General features: G+C 40.5%; 1 protein-coding gene across 1 annotated transcript in view; it reads right to left on the bottom strand.

Moving 5' to 3' along the window:
- Window positions 1-13,615, bottom strand: part of CERKL (CERK like autophagy regulator) — a 139,501-nt gene that overhangs the window by 78,132 nt on the left and 47,754 nt on the right. The window lies entirely within an intron of this gene.

The raw sequence follows: 13,615 nt of genomic DNA, 5'->3' as shown, positions 1-13,615 counted from the left end.
AGCACTGAGGGGATGGAGTCGGCCGCGTTGGCCTTGATGAAGAGGCTGCACAGGGAGGTGGCGGCACCCTGTGAGAGGGCAGTGCTCTGGTGTGGGGAGGTAGACTTGTTTGAGTCCCGGCAGTAGGTCACACCGCTCTGTGAGATGTAAATGCTGAGTGTGCAGCCCATCACGGCCCCGCCGCTGCTGCTCGCCCCCCCCCAGGCGGCTAGGGAGCCGCTGCCGCCCACTCTGCACAGCTGTGCCTTGGGTGCCACTTGCCGCCTGCAGCATTCCGTCCCATGTAGTGCCTGACTTGCCTGCCACTGCTGCCTCGGCCACTGCTGGCGGGACCTCTCTGCCACACAGTCCCGCATGAGCGAGGCATCACTTCTCGCCAGCCAGGGTCCCCCTGTGCCTGCCTAGCTCCCCTCACGGCCAGCCCCTGGCACTGCTCCCTCCCTGCTTAACCTAAGCTGCGCTCAGGCTGGCCTGCTTCCCCGTGCCTGCCCCCTTGCACCGGCCCCGCTTCTGCAGCTGCAGGCAGCTAACTGGCTTTCCGTTCCCCTCGCAGCCCTGTCTCTGCACCTGGGACAGCCTCCCAAAAGCAGGTAAACAGCCATATTATAGAGTAATTAATGAAGGGAAAATGCCTTGTTAGGTTGTGTTATGATAACTAATGTTAACTATTGAAGTAATTGTGTTCATTTTAATGGGATTTGGTGGTGTTTTAGCACAAATGGGTGTAAATTTTGGGGCTCAGGAACGCATAAAATTTTTTCACATTGGAATTAATGGTAATTACGTTTTCGACTTACGAGAATTCACCCTATGAGGAGCTTTTCAGGAATGAATTACCCTCGTAAAGTGGGAGAAGACTATTAACTTAGCAGGTTTAGACAAAACAAAATAGCTAAACTAAAAAAAAAATTATCCCAATGAAAGCATCATTGACAAATTACTGACGTCACAGGCAATGACTGTTCAATATTTTACCATAAATATATTATGCCAATCAACATGACCGGAAGATGATCATGGCAATACCTCTGGTTCACTAGAACAGTGAAAAAAAGTTTCCAAGCCATAGCAAGTATTGAAATGAAGCAAACAAATGGTTTTGATTTCTCAATTATGTATTTACCAAGAAATAATTTCACCTTTAACGAAAAACTTTTTGTCTGAGAATAAATTAAGTGATATTTTCTGGAAATAATTTGAAATTAATATATTATTGGTAACTTTTATTGCCAACATATATAATAAACAAATTTTACAAATAATTTGCAGTTGACTTTAGTTCTTCAGCCCACTGGTATCCTCATAAACTGATATTCGGTTATATTGTTTACTTTATCTCCTCAATCTGACATGAACCAGCAATATAAAACAGAATTGCCAACTGTTCCCCTGGTACTAACACATGCGCTCATATGCACTAGTTTAAACCTGATCTACCAGTGAATTAATGAACCATGAAGGGTGGGGGTTAATCAGGGTGTTTGGGAAACAAAGGCTTAGAGGGGAGTAGATGTGGCTGCTCTCAGACATGCATCTGTGCTGTTTTCAGTACTTAGCTTTCCGGCAGCAGGTTTATGTTACAAAAGTTAAAAGCTTGGAATCAAGTCACTGTCATGTACTTTTAGAACTCTTTTGCACACTAAGCAACATCAAGCATGTTACACAAAAAAAACTAATAATGTGAAACTAAGAATTGTTAGTGTAACTATGGATATGCTACTGTTAATGTTATGCTAACCAAAGTTAATGTTTAACATTAATGGTATAATTAAAACTTCAAGGAGGAAGCTTCAGACTTTCACAGTAAATCTTCGTATGTAGATGTTGCAAAGCAGTATATAGCAAAATAGTACATAATAATACACTCATTAACAGCTACTATTTTATTTAGTTTCAAGTTATATTTATATTACTACCCACTCAGGAAAAGAAATACATTAAAAGTCTCAAGGCCAAAGAAATAATGTTTTGGAGTACATTTTTATTGAATGTCTAAAAATATCTATCTAGAGTTATATCAAATCCAAATTATTCCAAATAAAAATATCACAGAGTATTGTTCTCACACTCTTCTGGGTCTTTTGGTTGTTTCACACTGACATCTAACAGAACATACACTAATCTGTACTCAGACCGTATTCTCTTGAATAACACCTTACTGAAAGAAAGCCTTATTTCTTTGCATGTACCTGTATGAAAAGAGCAAAGGTCATCCTTCTGAAATGTGGAGCCTAATTCAGAAGGCCTAAATAAGGGATGTACTTATTTATCATTTGGGGCACTACAGAACACATGAAACGTATGTTATACAATGGAGATCTAAATAACTATATGGGCTGTTCAGTTGTGATGAGGGTGTGCACTATAACATGGACAAGATAGAGTTGGAACCAAAGTTCTCAGAAAGCTGCACTCCATAGAGCAAAACTAAAAATAAAAAAAAAAACACAATGGGAGATACTCATCTCCTAGAACTAGAAGAGACCTCAGGAGGTCATCTGGTCTAGTCCCCTACCCTCTTGGCAGGACCAAGCACCATCCCTGACCTCTATTTGCTCCAAGCCCTAATTGGCCTCCTCAAGGATTGAACTCCCAACCCTGGGTTTAGCAGGCCAATGCTTACACCACTGAGCTACCCCTCCCCCCTACTCATGGAACATATGTGATTACACACAAATTGGAAGCTCTAGAGCAATATTTCTCAATAGTTTGGAGGCAGAACCATCCTGTCCATGGGACAGTTCAAGGCAGCCACTCCAGGCTCTGTGATTTGGTAGCCTCCACAATAGCACCTCAACCATCCTACGAATGGGATGGTCCCTCATGCTAGTGTGGGGCCCAGGGGACCTTGGGGGATTACCTGAGGGAGGCCTGGTGTGGGGTGGCAGCTGGGATAAGAACTCCCCCTTCGTTGCACTCACTAGAGCAGCATAAGCCAGAGCAGGGGTGGGAAGAAGTGAGGTGGGAGTGGAGCCGTGGTATGCCTTGAAGGGGTAAAGTGGCAATGGGGCAAAGCCTGTGGTGGGATAATTGCCCCAGGGCCTGCACCCCTCACCCCCAGCTCCACCCAACCAAAGGGTAACCCTGATACCAGGAACCGGCTTTCTGCCTTCCTAAACTGTGTCAGGGAGGTTTTGAGGACTAGTGCCAGACTATGGACCGAATTGTTGAAAAACACTGCTATAAAGGATATTATACAGAAAGAGGATGAAGTGGGTTTGTAAGAGGGAGAATACCACATATAAGAAACACTAATGTAAAAATCCTACAATGAAAAGCAAAATAAAAATAATGTTCAGTTTGCATTTCAGCAAAGGTTCATAAGAAGTGCCTTCAAACATAATTCATGTCAATTCAACTATATATAACTTTTCTGCAGTTTAATTAAGCAAAACAACAGAAACTTGAGTTTTTCCATATAAAGTATAGAGAACAGTAATTACATCTATCAAAACAAAAAGCAGTCAAGTAGCACTTTAAAGACTAGCAAAATAGTTTATTAGGTGAGCTTTTGTGGGACAGACCCACTTCTTCAGGCCATAGCCAGACCAGAACAGAACAGTCTGTTCTGGTCTGGTTATGGCCGGAAGAAGTGGGTCTGTCCCACAAAAGCTCACCTAATAAACTATTTTGCTAGTCTTTAAAGTGCTACTTGACTGCTTTTTGTTTTGATAGTGTATAGACTAGCACGGCTTACTCTCTGTTAGTAATTACATCTGCGTTAGATTATTAGGAATATATCCCTCATTAATATTTCGCCACTATGACCAAAACATACTTGTTTACTGATAGCTGCTCACCAGTACACATGCAGTTACTTTGGTAACCCACCTGCTTTTTATCTGCTTCAGCTTAGTCATAATAAAAGAGTCTATGTAAATAATGCAATAATTCACCTGAAACCTCATCTATGTACTAGTTGCAATGCAATGAGAGATGTCCCTATACTTTGGAATAATTTTTAAAAGCAAAAATACTTTGCAGGTTTTTCTGTCACTGTAAAATATAAGCACAGAAGTTTTGATAGAGTTTCCAATGGTTGTTTTCATAAGTTATCATTTGTAATGTTGCTTTGACAACAAGCTGTAGGTCAAGCCCATGAAGATTAATAGTTGATCAGGATAAAATTGTCTAAACTACCTACTATAATTTACAGGCCTGAACTTTATTGAAAGTGAAATGGACTTAGGCAATACTGAAAAATTTTCCCCAAACAACAACAAAAAACCTCTCTATCCCAATGGTTCCCAACCTTTTCACCCCAATCACCTCCCCAAACTGTTTGCGGACCCCCAATAACCTCTCACACCATTCACAAAACCGCACCCCCATCAAAACCAATTCTAGCCACTAAGTACACTTCATTAAATGAAAAAGTAAACTACAACATCTATTTTCAGACAGCAAATAACAACATTATTGGAAGATATTTAATTTAAAAATAATTGAGTGTAACTTTGCATTTATTTAAAACTTATTTTCGATGATCATTTTTATTTATCTTGTATATTTTTCATGGACCTCCTGCAATACCCTCACGGCCCCCACAGGGGTCCGAGGACTCCAGGTTGGAAACCACTGCTCTATTCCCATTCCCAACAAAAGGTGAAACACATTTCTAAGGCAACCTCTTAATTACAAAAAAGTACAAAATCTAGAAAAATCCATACTCCATTGATAACTCTCTTCCTTCCAATATTTGATATACAGATAAGATATTTTAGCATCTCAAATTATGTTCTTTGCTTTGTTACAAATTCTGCTGATGTACCTGCATATTTTCCTGTATAGTGACAGAGAGTAAGCCGTGCTAGTCTATACATTATCAAAACAAAAAGCAGTCAAGTAGCACTTTAAAGACTAGCAAAATAGTTTATTAGGTGAGCTTTCGTGGGACAGACCCACGTCTTCAGACCAAATATTGAGTCTGTTCTGGTCTGGCTATGGTCTGAAGACGTGGGTCTGTCCCACGAAAGCTCACCTAATAAACTATTTTGCTAGTCTTTAAAGTGCTACTTGGCTGCTTTTTGTTTTGATTTTCCTGTATAGGTATCACATGTCATACCGAATTGTCATTAATGAGGAGCTGTTGATTTTCTAGATGTAATTATGGTGGACAGTCTTTTGTTGTTTTGATTTGTCTTCAAAAGTAAAATTGTACTTGCAGAATTGAAACAAGAAAATTTGAGGGATGATTTTATTTATTTTTAAATTGTATTAATTATAAAGACTTTGTCTGATACTCTGATGGCTGCAGACTCCCCAGGACCACAGAGGGTTGGAAAGATAATGTGTATTCTCCCCTGGCACCTAAACATTACACAATTGCAGGTCTGAGGAGGAAATGGAACTGACAAAAGAGCTAGAAACAGCCACGTTGCATATAATGCCTTTCTGAGATCCAAGGGGCTCCAACTGAAAAGCCAGTAGGGAGTTACTTCTGGCTGAATCCAAAGTAACCTGAGCAGGGATAGTATAGCTGCCAGCAGGGAACATATGGCATCACAGCTCCTAATGAATGCAGGGAACTCACAGAGGGATACAAAGACACTTGTTCTCTATGTAAGTAGTCTATGCTTATGAATATCCTGAGATCTGCAGGAATCTCTGCTCTCTCTCACATGCAGATTTTTAGGGATAAAGCCCCTGACCTTTAAGGAAGAGAGAAGATGAGATTGCCTCAACTATTCCCAGTCAGAAAATTTAGAAGAGAATGCAAGTGGAACCATCTGCATATATTATGGTTCCTCTGAAACCTGCTTTCAATAGCTACTAACTGGGAAACCAATTTCTTGTCCTGCAAAGGCTAAAATTTTAGAAAATATCCCCAGCTCTGCATCAGAAAAGTTGAAATGTTTCAATAATTTCAAAGAGCACGACCTAGAACAGCCAGTAGCCTAGTGGTTAGGGCATTCGCCTGGGATGCGGGAGTCCCAAATTTTAGTTTCTACTCTTTTTGTTTCACATTAAAAACTAGAAACTGGATCTCCCACATCCCAGGCAAATGTTGTAACCACCAAGCTATTGGCATTTTGGGAGTAGGTATCTCCAACTCTCCCATTGGGGCTATCCCACTGTGAGTAAATTATTCGCACAAACAAAGAGGTAGAGAAATTTCTGAGCCCACTGGTTTAGGCATGGATTTGAAGCTATGTCACCCACGTCATCAGAGTGCCCCAACCACAGGATCACTTTGGTATTTGCTATTCTGTGGGGAGGGGGACAGTCTCTCTTTCCCTGTCCCTCTCAGAGATACACATTTCAGTTCAATCAAAATCAACATGCTCCGGCAAAAAGTTTAGTTTTTTCACAGTATGGTTTCCAGTAGAAAAACTGTTCTGTCAAAACCTCTTTCTAGCTCTATTTTTGACAGATCAGACAGGACCAGTCTCCTGTCTTAGAGTCTTTAACATAAAAGGTCATGAATTATCTTTAAAAAAATAGTCACATTAAAATGAGGAAAGCTTTGGATTCTGTAGTCCAGCTTCCGAGACTATGGTTCAGCAACAGTTTGCCTACAGCAGGGGTCAGTAACCTTTCCAAGGAAGTGATGAAATTTAACCTTTTGACCTCTATGTAAAGTCCGAGTGCCAGTGAAACTTTTTAAAGTCACTAATAGTCCTATTTACAAAAGCTTCACTCATAAATTAAGATGCAAAGCTTTACTGTTCCAGCCTTTAAATCTTCATCCAGGTTTTTCAAAATGTCTAAAAATGTCTGGGATTTCTATAGTAAGAAGCTTTCAATTAAGTCATAACTACCACTCATCTTAATGGGAATTTTGCTAATGGGATTTCAGGGATAAGAACAAAACCAGGATGAAATCCTCACTTTATGAAAGCCAGCATTATTAGTGATTTCAGTGCTGGGGTTTCACCCAAAAGTCACACACTCAGTTGATGATAATTTCAAGTTCAGAGAGTTCATTTTTGATCATCTTTTGTTTATTGTAAAGGATTTTGATCAAGTGGTTCCTCAGTTTCTTAGAAAGCGTGTTGCATAGATGTTCACTGTAGTCAGTGTAGTATGTTGATGAACCAACTTGATCAAAATCCTTTACAATACTCAGTTGATGTTATTTAACACTGCTCCAAAACAAACAATTAATACTGAAGGAGGAACTGGTTGAATATGTTTACAAAGCTATAAAATACATACATTAGTTCATACAAAATTTCTTTTACAAAGTAGTTATTTTATATTTAGAGAAATTTTTAACTCACTTTAGCTACATCTACACTACAGGGATCTTTCTAAAGAAGCTCTTCCAGAAGATCTCTTGTAAAAGAACTTCTTTTGAAAGAGAGTGTCCACCCCCACCCCCCCACACTTTCAAAAGAACAGGCCAGGGATTGAAAAATCAGGCCCCACGAGGACTGCTCTTTTGGAAAAAAGGACCTGTGGAGTTTTACACGCATTTTCTTTCGAAAGAAGCTTTCGAAAGGGGGTGCTCTTCCTGAAATGGGAAAAGGAAGCATGATTTTGAAAGAAGCACCACATTATTTCGATTTACTTTCAAAAGAATACTTTTTGTGATTAGATACTCGGTGAGGTCTTTCAAAAGAGCCCCCTTTTGAAAAATCTGTCAAAAACTTGCTAGTGTAAACATCAAGTGTACTATAAAAGAGTTTCAAGTTGACTATTACACTTCGACCCTGCTACCCACCTGACTTCTCCAAACACATGTTGATCTTCAGAGAGGTAGCTATTTTAGCCTGTATTTTCACAAAACAAAGAAAGCAGTCCTGCAGCACCTTAAAGACTAGCTACTTATTAGGTGATGAGCTTTCATGGGAAAGACCCACTTCTTCAGATATGGAGAGTCACTGAGAGAAATAAAACTGAGGAATCAGCTAAACAGTGAGAAAGAAGGAGTGGGGGAGAGAAAGACACCTCTGCAAAATGTCTATTAAGCGGGATGTATGCCATCACTGCGAATATCAAAGGTGGGAAACTGTTCTTGTAATCTGTAGGATAATTGAGACCTTTTTGAGTCCACAGTGATAGGTATCAAACCTGAAAATGAATTTGAATTCAGACGTTTCCCTTTGTACTCTGATGTTAAAATCTCTTTGTTGTAATACACAAACCAATAAGTCATCAATAGCATGGCCTGGCAAGTTAAAGTGCCCACATACTAATTTATGTGTGTTCAGATTGCTAATAACTGATTTGTGTCCATTTGTTCTTTGGCAATGGGATTGTCCAGTTTGTCCAATGTACAGGGCAGAGGGGCATTGCTGGCACATGATGGCATATATTATGTTAGTGAAAATGCAGAAATATGAGCCCCTGATCGTGTGACTGATGTGGTTAGGTCCAGTGATGGCAACAGGATTTGTTGCAAGGAAAGGTTCCAAGATTAGTATTTCTATGGTATGGCATGTGGCTGCTAGTGAGAATTTTCTTGAGATTGGGTGGCTGTCTGTAGGAAAGAACAGGTCTTTCACTGAGGGCCTGTGAAAGTGAAGGATCATATTCCAGTGTAGGTTGCAAATTGTTGATAATGCACTGGAAGCATTTGAGTGGAGGGCTATAGGTGATAAGTGGTGTTCTGTTATTAACCCACCTAGGTCTATTTAGAAGTAGCTGGCTTCTGGGTATTCATTTGGCCCTGTCAATCTGTTTTGTTACTTCTCCCACTGGGGAGTTAAGTTTTATGAATGCCTGGTAGAGATCTTGAAGTTTTTTGTGTCTGTCAGTAGGACTGAAGCAGATGCTGTTAGGGCTTAACTACAAATGATGGATCATTCAATATCCTGAATGGAAGCTGGAGACACGTAGGTAATAGTAGCAGCCAATGGGTTTCTGGTATAGAATGATATTGATTTGACCATCAGTGATTGTACTTTGGTGTCCAGGAAATGGATCTCTCATATTGAATGTTAAAGGCCAAGACTGATGGTTGGGTGCAAGTTGATGATATCCCTGTGGAATTCCAAGTGTCTCTTTACCCTTGGTCCAAATGATGAAGATATCATTGATGTAGCGTAAGTAAAAGGAGGCGTAATAGAAGCAAGAGCTGAGGAAACATAGAAGTCAGCCATAAAAATGCTAGTATACTGTGGAGCCATGTTGGTGCCCATAGCAGTGCCACTGATCTTGGGGTGTAAATTGTCCCCACATAGGAAATAGTTGTGGGTGAAGACAAGGCTACATAACTCAGCCACCAGATGTGCCATTGCAGTATCTGGGATGGTGTTCTTGGTGGCTTGTGGTCCATCTTCATGTAGAAAATTGGCATGAAGAGCTTCTACATACATGATGGCAAGCATGGTATTTTCAGGAACTGTTTGGATATTCTGTAATTTCCTCAGGAAGTCAGTGGTATGTTGGAGATAGCTAGGAGTGCTGGTAGTAGTATAGGGTTTGAGAAGGGACTCAACACAGCAGGATAGTACTGGAGTATGGGTGTCTATACCTAAAACAATAGGGTGTCTGGGGTTTCCAGTTTTATGGATTTTGGGTAGCAGATAGAATAATCTTGGCCAGGGCTCCGAAGGCTTTTCTGTGTGAATTTGGTCCTGATTAGAGGCCAGGGAGTTTCTTTAGCAGGTAATGTAGTTTCTTTTGGTATTCCTCAGTAGGATCAGAGAAAAGAGGCCTGTCAAATGTGGTGCTGGTGACTTTTCTAACTGCCTCCTGTTCATAGTCTGACTCATTCACGATGACTAGACCACCCCCGCATTTGTCAGCTGGTTTGGTTATAATAAAAAAACAACAAGAAGTCCTGTGGTACCTCACGGACTCAGATGCACGATGAAGTAGGTCTATGCCCATGAAAGTTTATTCCCCAAAAAATCTGTTAGTCTGCAAGGTGCCACAGGATTTCTAGTTGTTTTGGCAAATACAGACTAACATGGCTATCCCTCTGAAATTTGATTATAATGTCAGAGTTATATTTCAGACCCTGGACACCATTGCATTCTAGATGGCCGAGGTTGTGTCAGTTGGTGTTGTTTGTGCACAATGTCAGCCTGTGCACAGTTGTGGAAGCATTTAATACAGAAGTCCAGACTGTCATTACGACGACTGGGAGGAGTCCACATAGAATTCTTCTTTGGTGTTGGTAGGAGGGATCTAGCAGATCAGCACAATGTTTATTGGTGTGTTGGAAGTATTCCTTCAGACAGAAATGGCAAAGACTTCAAGGGCACCACAAAGTTCTATCAAGTTCATGGGACTAGTGGGGCAGAAAGAAAGTCCCTGGGATAACACAGACTCTTCTGCCAGACTAAGCCTATAGCTGGAAAGATAAACAACATTATCTAGTGAGTTGAGGCTGTTGTGGTTGTAGTTCCCTGTGGTATGAGTAGTTTAGATAGTTTATTATCTTTTCTCCTTTGCAGGGAGAAATGTGTATTATATGTTTTGTCTTGTGTTATTAGCATCCTGCAATGTGGCACCTTGTGTGGAAGTTTGGTTACTGATGAGAGTTTCAAGGTCAGAGAGATCATTCTTGACCCTCTCCTGTTTCTTGTAGAGAATACTGATTAGGTGGTTCCTTAGTTTCTTTGAGTGTGTGTGGCACAGTCTGTCACTGTGAATCAGTGTAGTACGCAGGTCGTAATGGGTTTTTCACTTTCAGTCCATCTTTTTGCGTTGGAAAGGAAGATGCTGTCTGTATCTGTGCAAATTTTTTCAGGCAGTTGATGGATTTCCACTCCAAATGGCTAAATGCAGTGCCTTGCATGGTGAATAGTCTCAGAGAGGTAGCCATGTTAGTCTGTACTTTCACAAAATAAAGAAAGCAACCCTGTAACACCTTACAGATTAACATTATTATTAATTAGGTGACGAGCTTTCATGGGAAAGACTCCCTTCAGATCTGGAGAATCTGACAGGAGCGGAGAAACTGACCAGCACAGCAGACCACAGTGAGGATCACAGCTGCCTGATTCTCACAGGACAAAGGACACTGACCAGCACACCAGTCCTGGTCAGTTTCCCAGCTCCCACAAGCACAGGGGAATTGGGAGCCAGGCTGCCGCCTGGTTCCCAACTCCTCCCAACTTGCACAAAATTTGAGTTACACAAGGTTGCCCAGGAATGCAACCTTTGCGTAACTCGGGGGTCTACTGTCCTGCAATCATAACAACATTAGCCAAGTTTTGTTATTATTATTATTATTATACTGAAGACTAATGGGATTAATAAGGATTTTCTACATGGCGGAGAATAGTAGTAATTTCCTTACTATTTTTCCAAAATATTGGGAAATACTGCCTTTTCCTTATTTTACCATAATTTTATTAGAACAAACTTGAAAAAAAAACTGGTTCAAATTCTCTGCTGGTGAAAAGTGGAACAGACCCATTGACTTTAATGTAGTTTTCCCATTTACACGAGCAGGGATATTGGGCCACAGTTACAGGTAGCATGCAAAGAAATGAAACACAGTGATAAAAATAAAATATTTGTCCATCCTGTCATGGGGCATATTTAAATTATCTGAAACAGTTGAATAGACTAAAACACGTCAACTGTCTGGGATTCCCCACTACCAAAGTATGTTCTCATGATCGTTGGAGCTTATCTGCCAATGTATGTTAAAGCAAAGGGAAGTGCAGAATACTGGTGTGATTTCAGTCAGAATGTACCAATCCCTTAGCCATATGGTTTCCTGACAGAAACCATTGTTCCCCCATGCCTGTTGATCTAATAGATAGTTGTGGTACTGTCTATCCACATTTGCATTTTAGAACCTGCAAGACACAGGAATGCTTTCATGTCAGGTCAATGGCACAAAGATCTAGAAAAAAATATATGGAAGCAAGCTGGAGGGGATCACATGCCTCAAATCTGAAAGTGATTTAGCTAAATCCTACCCCCCTGGAATGAAAGCATCTGTCATCAATCTTGGTAAGGAGAGGCACAAATAGATATTCCACTGTACATATCAAAAGATCTTCCCACCATTTTAACTATAAGTGAACTTGTTTGTGCCTGCAACCATCATGGCTATGTCTATATTACAGAGATCTTTCAAAAGAAGCTCTTTCGGAAGATCTCCTTCAAAAGAACTTCTTTCGAAAGTGTGTGCACACACAAAAAAATGGATCAAAAGAGCAATCTTGTTCGAAAGAGTAGAGCATCCACACAGCCCACCTCTCTTTTGAGCAAACAGGCCAGGGATCCAAAAAATCAGGCCTCAAGAGGACTCCTCTTTTGGAAGAAAAGGGCCTCTGGAGCGTCTACATGTTTTCTTTCAAAAGGCGGCACTCTTCCTCAAACAGGAAAAGAAGAGTGAGTTCAAAAGGAGCACCACATTCTTTTGATTTACTTTCGAAAGAACACTGTGTGTAGACGCTTTGTGGGATCTTTCAAAAGAGCCCACTTAAAATATCTTTTGAAAGAACTTGCTAGTGTAGATGCAGCCCATACGTACATGTGTCTGATGGGCAGACACAACGATTTCAGCCATGTTTACATACAGCACAGATGAGCTCTGGCATCCTGTTTGACATAAGTGAATGAGTTCATGTGATATAAGAATGAAACACTTTCTCACTGATATTCTTAAGCAATCTTTAAATTGGCTGATGAGATTATTATTGGTTGGAATTTATCTTAGAGAAAGTAAACTCATTGACCTAGAGTCCAAGGTCACCTCCCAGCCACTGCCCAGTTTCCAAGCTGAAGCACCAGCCTGAAGCCAGAAGGGGCAGTCTCAGGTTTATAGCTCTGAAACAACTTATTAGTCTGAGGACTCTTGTTTCAGTTTGCCAAGTTACACGGCCAGTGTGGTAGACTCTCTTTCCTTTGCAGCATAGCCAAACAAACCCTAAGGCTTGATCTACACTAGACCTTACAGTCGCCTGCAAATACGCAATTCTAGCATTTCTCCTATCAACCTCTCTCACTTCTTGCAAGAGCAGGAGTACAGAGGGTAAACGGTGGACTCCAGAGAGCTCAACTTCACACATCTTTACCAGACACAGAACATCAAACTCCAGAAGATCAACCCTGAATGGATTGTTCTCCCATTAAGTGTAGACATACCCTAACTCTCACGGGGAACCTTAGCTCCTATATTATCATCAAAAATAGACCTTACATATTTTTGAAAATTTTACCCAGGATTCACCTCATCTAGCTCTCTCCTGAGTCCCTATAATCTTACTTCTGTCCCCTATACTCCACTGAAAACACTCTTCCTCAGCAAATAAAATATGAATGCCTCAGCAGAGAACTTATATTTCTTTATTAGAGCTGTTGATTAGGCACTTAACGCCCGTGATTAGCACAAACATCTAACTGTAATTAATTGAAGTTTAAAATCCCATTATTAAATAATATCAATTGACATATATAAAATATTTTTGCAGAAGACAACGTTGCCCACTTCTTGTTTATGATGTCACTTGACTGTGAGAACAGGCATTTGCAAGTTACAGCTGTAACCAGTATGGAGAGAAATTTATATTCCAGATGTGCTAAAGATTCATTTGTACTTTTATGCTTCAAGCACCATTCCAGAGGACATGTCTATGCTGTTGATGGAGTCTGCTTAATAATGATCCAAATCAGTGTGAACCAAAGCATGTTCATTTTCATCATCTGAGCCATATGTCAGCAACAGTGGAGTGATTTTCATTGTTGATGGTTCAGTTTC

The sequence above is a fragment of the Carettochelys insculpta genome, chromosome 8, assembly GCF_033958435.1.
Source record: "Carettochelys insculpta isolate YL-2023 chromosome 8, ASM3395843v1, whole genome shotgun sequence".
NCBI classification, from domain to species: Eukaryota; Metazoa; Chordata; order Testudines; family Carettochelyidae; genus Carettochelys; species Carettochelys insculpta.
Note: the sequence above shows the minus strand (reverse complement) of the source record. Positions and strands in the feature narration are given on the sequence as shown.